Raw genomic sequence first — 7,202 nt, forward strand, 5'->3', positions numbered from 1 at the left:
TGTGGCTATGTGGATGTGCATGTGCAGGTGTAAAACAGTTGGGAGCGGGGCGAGCAAAACTACAATTAATGCTAAGTAGTTGAACGCATATGATGAATAAAATCAGCCTTGCTGTAGATACGGGAACGCATTATGAAACCGGAAGCGAAAATGCTTCCGGACACGCGCGCGCACACACACACACACACACACACACACACACACACACACACACACACACACACACACACACACACACACACACACACACACACACACACACACACACACACACACACACAAACACACACACACACACACACAAACACACACGCACACACACACACGCACTTTCTTTGTTTTACCGCTTCCCCTCTCGCGACCTGTCCCTTGCTGAGCCAATTTAGCATGCCTGCTGTTTCGCCCGCTGGAAAAATGAAGGTCGCTGTCTGCGAGCAGCAACCGTCGTGACCTCAACGGATTAAAGGAGCACAGCAAAGTACGGTTGCGCTCCGTTCAGTCGGCCCACGGGTACCCGACGGTACACAGAATCGGTTGTCCGCAACGTCTACGGACGGGTTCTTTGAAGGCCCCGGCAGACAAGGATCGGGCCCTGTCGGTGAGTCAGTCAGCTGCAAAGCCGCCCGAAGCATCCATTCTTTGGCGGTGAGAAGATTCCTCCAGCGCCACCCGTGGGCTCGGCGCTGTGCTGTCGCCCGGGTTCCACGACGTGCAGGTGCGAAGCGCCTTCGAGGAACTGCCGCGCCTACTGCACGTGCGCAGGGGGCGAGGAGGGGGAGGGCGTCCGCTTCCCTTGCCCTAAAAAGGTGCTTAGTGCTCGCGTATCCTTGCCTACTTTCTCCGTACGCGATCAAGCACACGCTGACTGGGAGGAGTGAATACGACAGCGGTTTACCTACGGGGGAGCAGGAATCCATTTGCCCTTCCCACACGCATTGTATACGCGTTTTCTGAGTACGTCGTCCGTGTAGGAAAAGCAGGCGCACGCGATATGTTAAACATATTTCAGAGGCACAGCTAGTTGAATGCTGGAGAGAGTAGCGGTAGAGCAAGGTTGAGAGGCCATCAATTATCATCTCCATCACATCATAGGATCTCATTTTCTCAACCATCGGAATCACGACCCATATAGGATCTCATTTTTTTTTTAATCGGCTGATAACATTTTATGGGCAAAAAAAATCTATTGAAGAGTAGCTGGGGCAGATTCGTCGAAACCATAAACAGATTACGCCACTGACCAAACCAAAAGGTCAGTCGAGAAGAGAAATAATGAATTTAGGAACACTATACAGTCTAGCCCGGTTATAACGAAGTCGGCGGGAATCGGAAATCACTTCGCTATATCCGCTATTTCGTTATATGTGGACTACGAAAAAAAAATGCAAACATCGGCATACCGATTTATTGCCGCTGAAAGAAGTCGTCCAGCGTCCCCTGAACACGTTTCGCGAGTGCGGACTTCAGGATTGCGGCTTCCACACCATCCAACTGCGAACCAAAGATCTGGTCGAACTCCGCGATAACCCGATAACGATAAAAATGAGCCACGCTTCCAACATGCACAATGCTGCCGCGCTTTCTCCCTGCCTTGCGCACCGCGGCACCGACATAAAACAAAGCGCGCGCTGCCACACCTCCTGCAGACTGCAGTCCAGCCGTGGCGCCGACTGCCTGGGAGAAATAGAGAACCGAGATTGGCCAAGATGGCCGCTCTCTGCGACGTCATCGAAAAAAAAAATCGTCTCTGTTCTTTTTTACATTTTTTCCCTGCGCGGCGTGCTCTACCGCTCTACGCCGTGATGCCGTTCAAGGACGGCGCAACCAGGGTGTCGAACCGGAATTTTTTCGGGTTCGGTTCAGGTTCGGGTTCACACCTTTCGGGTTCAGTTCCGGGTTCGGTTCCAGAGCGACATTCCGTTCCGGTTCGAACCGGTTCGGACCGTACTGAACCGCAGGGTGTCGAACCGGAACCGAACCCGAACCCTAAACCGGAACCGAACCCGAATTTTTGCCCGGAACCGGAGCCGAACCGAACCCATATTTTTTTCGCCATCTTGGAACTGAACCCGAACCGGAACGATTCAAAGGAACCGTTCCGAACCGGTTCGGGACCCGGTTCAGCCCCACTTTTTTTGCATCCCGGCAGACTTCTTGTTTTCGGACAAAATGAGATGATCTAGCTCATAGATTTACCCACCCGTAGCTGTCTGCGCTTGGAAGTTCGAAAATGGTACACAGTATATGACAGCAAACTTGCAGGAAGTCTGGTGCCTGGGAAGAAGTCTAATTGACGCTTCTGTAATATACTACCGCCAATTCTAAAGACTTGTACGTCAGGTTGATGTGAAATCTTGAGTTATTACTCTTCCCCTTTTACATATTTTCATCAATCTTTAACCAAATTGTTAGGACTGCTCTAACTAAATAAAATACTACAGACATCAAATTTTTGCTTGCGTGCTTTCTTCTTTCAAACGACGCGTGAGACAGTGGTGCACATGGAGCACCGCGTCGTATTCACCAACACATAATAAATAATTTATATTTGAATTTCTCGTTGACACTGAATCGGTTTCATCAACACAACGATGGCTGTGACGTGTAGTGGAAATTAGGTCACGTGAGGTGCAATAAAACGGCAATATAACTGCTGATACGTCGTTCATTGTAATTATAGGTCTTGAAGCCGGCTGATTTAAGTGCTATAATTAGTCAAAAGAACGTATCAGCGTTTGTATTAGTTTTCGCGTATCTTACGTGACCTAATGTTGAACTCATGTCACAACCATTATTCGGTTGATCAAAGCGAAAGAGCATGGGAGAAAAAATTATTTTGTAAATTATTTAGTGGCAGTACGCGAATACCACACGGTGATCCATGTATTCTAATATCTATGTCGTCATTTGAAAGGAGAAAACACGGAATAAAACTGGGTGTTATAGTCGTTTTAGGACGGATTGAGAATGCCTTTCTTTTCTTTGCGTCATTTCCCGCAAATAGATGAAATATTAGCGCCAGGACCCAAAAACGTTGTGATGGTCGTTTTTGAGGAAAAAGATAGCGCAGTAACTGTTTCACTTCTTGATGGACACCTGAACCACGCTGTAAGAGAGGGAAGAAGGTGGGAGTGAAAAAGAGAAACAGGCACAGTAGGGGAGGGCTCCGGAATAATTTCTACCAGCTAGGGATCCTTAAAGAGAAACTCCATATGTTTTAGAACTCGACGAGCTTAAAAGGGTCGAATGTGTGAAACTTCCAGGTAAAGTATGCGAAGTCCTTTTGGCCTAGCATTTGAAACGATGACGCAATCACCAATTAAAATTGCGACGGCCTTCAAACTTCTCCGCAGCCCACAACGCTAAGTGGGGGACGCATGATGACGTCATCGAAAGTATCTGCACATTTTCAACGCACAAACGCCTGCTTTGAAAGAAAAAAAACAACGCCGCCGAAGCCAAAAGCCCGCCGAACGTTGTATGGCAACGTCCAACGAGGCATTGGCAGGACGCGGCTGACGGCAGCGGTAATTTGAAATCATACCCTCCGTGACATCACACTGCACTTCCCCGCGCTCCTCCGTTGCTTTGCGAAGTGCAAAATTTAATCGTCGATTACGGCACTATTTCAAATGGTAGTGCAAAAAAACTTGGCATGCTTTACCTGCAGCCTATATAAATTTGTATCCTTGAGTATCGCGAAATTCTCAAAAAGTGGCGCAGTTGCCCTTTAACGTGCACTGACAACGCGCAGCACACAGTGCCTTTTGCGTTTCGCCTCTATCGAAACGTGGCCCCTGGCGCTGGGTTCGAACCCGGGTACACCGAATAAGTCACCGAGTGCCCAACCACTGAGCCACCGCAGTGGGTAGTGCAACATTTGCTTTTGTAGACACTCGTTGTCTCAGACAGCAGGTTCTAAATAAAACCCGTCACGATGGGTCTGTAAGGCAATAAAGAAAAAAAATGGCTCAATGGCTGTGGAGCTCGGCTGCTGATTCCAAAAATACAAAAACCAGCCTGCCCCGTCGCACGTCGAAAATCCCCCGCTGGTATCCGTTAATCTTGAGCCCTCCAATACACCGTCTACCTTATAGCCCCAATGTCTACTCGACACGTTAAATCCGAGATAGGACTATTAGTATTACCAAAAGAAGGATGTATAAATTGGTGCAGCTTGTTTTTCGATTTCTTTTTTTAGAATCTGCATATTCTTGTCTGAGCGCGACGAAAATAAGCAACGAAAAGCGGGTTCTTGGCAACGGTGGAGATATACTAATAAGAAAAAAATTAAATACCGATTACACAAAAGGGCAATGCGGAAATACATGCGCTCGCTGGCATGCGATAGTGATTACGCCCAGAAAGATGCTACTGCGATGAAATGTAACTGCGATGAAGTAATATCGTTATGCCGATTCGCTGAAACATTCTGCTTCTCAGAAAAAATTGCTGTCAGTCGCCAGCGCGCGGCTCCATCCGCTGTCCTCGCACTGCTCGATCTTGAATTCTCTGTCTGGTTACTTATATCTACTTCTCGCATTCATACTTCCGGTTTTTAGTGTCTTACGCAACAGGCTTATGATTGTTGGCGTTTTTTTTTTTTTCCTAAAACGCTTGGGCGACTGAATACGTTGAGACTTGACAACAATCTGCCTCGACTATATCGGGTAAAGGTAGGTGGGGGGGGGGGGGTATTGGTTTTTGAAGGTGCTTTTTTACCAGTGAATGCCCGGATGTGCGCCCGCCGGAGTGTTCATCAAGGATGGAGGCTGCACGCATGCACCCTCTCCCTCAACACACACACACCGCGGTTATTTTAGGGAAAGCAGGCTATACTGCTCACGCAGTAAAAATAACAACTAAAAGAGTATGCATACTGTAACGTCTGACTCCGAGTGGGATTCGTACCAATGGCGGCGCAACAGAAAACTCAGTTTACAGATGCTTTAGGCTACTCCGCTATCTTCTAGGCTTTTTTTTATGGTTGTTGCATGGAATATTTGGAACCTCTGTGACCTTCCTCATGCCTTACTTGACCGCGTCGAATTCAGCGATCTCCGCCCGCACATGAAAATTCCAGACGGTGCACAGGTCAAGAAAGGGGAACGAGTCGGGAGGTTGAACTTACGCAGCATATTATTTCTGCGTTAAAGTGCAGTGTTGTCTGAACTGTGCCCTCGTTGAACGCGGCGGTTCTCGTGTTCATCCATCATGCGGGTTTTCCACACGCTAAACAGTCCTATGAACACGAAGAGTTCGCACGGAATTCCGGAGGTTTTCATCGCAGACATAAATGTTAAAATGGAATGTATGATGTCAATGGTTTTTTTAAGACTGCTTAAGTATGTGCCCGAAGAACACAGCATCACGACAAAAATATCATTTTATGGCTCAATATCTTTTTCGTTGCTCGCACAGGTAGAAATGCACTGACCACGGCACAAACGTCCCTTTGGCGCGATGGTACATCTTAACATGTAAGGTCCATGTCTGAAGCATGAAAAAGGTTTTTGTGGCCGACCGAAACTACAGTCGAGCCCACTTATAACAAACCTGACGGTCACGCGGGTTCCGTTCGTTATATCTGATGTTCGCAGCAAGTGGATTCTTCGTACAACAGCCAAAAGTAATAAGACCGCTAAAAGTGGCGTTTATTTCTTATAAAACTGCGCTATGCGTGCCTACTTGTGCAATGCAGAGCCTGTCGCGGCTCTATCCAGGCTATCTAGGGTGGTAATGAGAAGGCAAGATAACCGCTGGTTCCTAAGGGTAACGGAGTGGATTCCAAGAGAAGGCAAGCGTAGCAGAGGGTGGCAGAAAATTAGATGGGCGGATAAGATGAAGCAATTTGCAGGAATACGGGGGCCACAACTGGCGAAGGACAGGGTTAATTGGAGAGACATGGGAGAGGTATTTGCCCTGCAGTGGGCGTAGTCAGGCTGGTGATGATGATGATAACTAATCATGGATGAAGTGTTCATGGCAACTTGTGGCAGGTCGGCCACATAAATGAGATTCTTGGCAGCAGGGAGAGCTCGCACTTGGTGTTCAACGTCTTCGTCACAACAGGCGCTTCTGCGATCTTGTGGTCCGCAGGAACGTAGTTATCCGAAGAAACATCTAGTCGGTTATGGATCACTTGATACACTGGTATCAAGAAAGTCAAGGTAAGGCTGTAGATGTATAAGTAGAGGAAGTAATGACCGATCACAGCATTCGTCACCTGCCTTGTGGAGAGGCCGTACAGTTAAGTTAAAGCGAAGAATGAGAAAACCGAATGAATCAGCACAAAAGTTTCTCGCGAGCATGCCCAGAAGATACAGGCGAGCACTTAGTCCCCTATTAAGCACAGCTGCCAGAAAGGCGTTTTTTGTTGTTTTGAAAATAAATGCCTGAAACAAGTTGGTGGACAAATGGTGCATGACAGATTAAGCACTCTTTTTCACTCTATCAAGGGCGCAAAACATTCTGTTGACGCAAAGGTTGCCTTTGATAGCAACCCAGGAAAAGTCAAAAACATTCTATGTAGTGCAAGTATATCTTCTTCCTCGCACAATGCTGCACTTGCAAGAATGTTGCAGCTCAACGTCACAACGAAGATGTTGCCAATCTGTGTCCGCGCAAAAACGACGCGTTCTCAACGCATCCAAACGTGTGTTTCTTTATCATACTTTTTTTATCAGAAGAAAAGAGGATGACGTCATCGTAATAAGCCAATGTCGTGATTTCTTACTGTACTGTAGTGAGAAGCCAAGACTAGCTGTGTTTCTGAAGGTACATAGGGACTCCGGATATATAACGTGAGTAACAAAGGCGGTGTCGAATAAGTGATTTAAGTAAAATATGTTTGCTAAGTTCTGGATGTTAGGGAGAGCCAGTGCTCGCACGAGGCTCTCGTTGGGCGGCGGATGGGTGGTGGAGGGATTCTCGCACATTTTCTTACCATGTTGTAAAGGACGGAGGGGTGGTTCCCGGCTATGGAAAGGTGTCTGTATGTAGGTGCCGATAGATGCCAGTTTCGTTCCTCAGTAGTGCGCGGGAATATAGAGGGCGCGTGCGGCGGCAATTTTGGGGTCCCGTAAGTACACTGCGTACGAGAAAGTCCCAACTGACTCAAGCTTCAAGGGAGACTTACTACTCGCGCGACGGGGTCTCCCAAACTGCTCAAGCAGGAAGGTCTTGTAATGCAAAATCCACCG

Source organism: Amblyomma mixtum, chromosome 5, assembly GCF_055824585.1.
Source record: "Amblyomma mixtum isolate Tamu chromosome 5, ASM5582458v1, whole genome shotgun sequence".
Taxonomy (NCBI): domain Eukaryota; kingdom Metazoa; phylum Arthropoda; class Arachnida; order Ixodida; family Ixodidae; genus Amblyomma; species Amblyomma mixtum.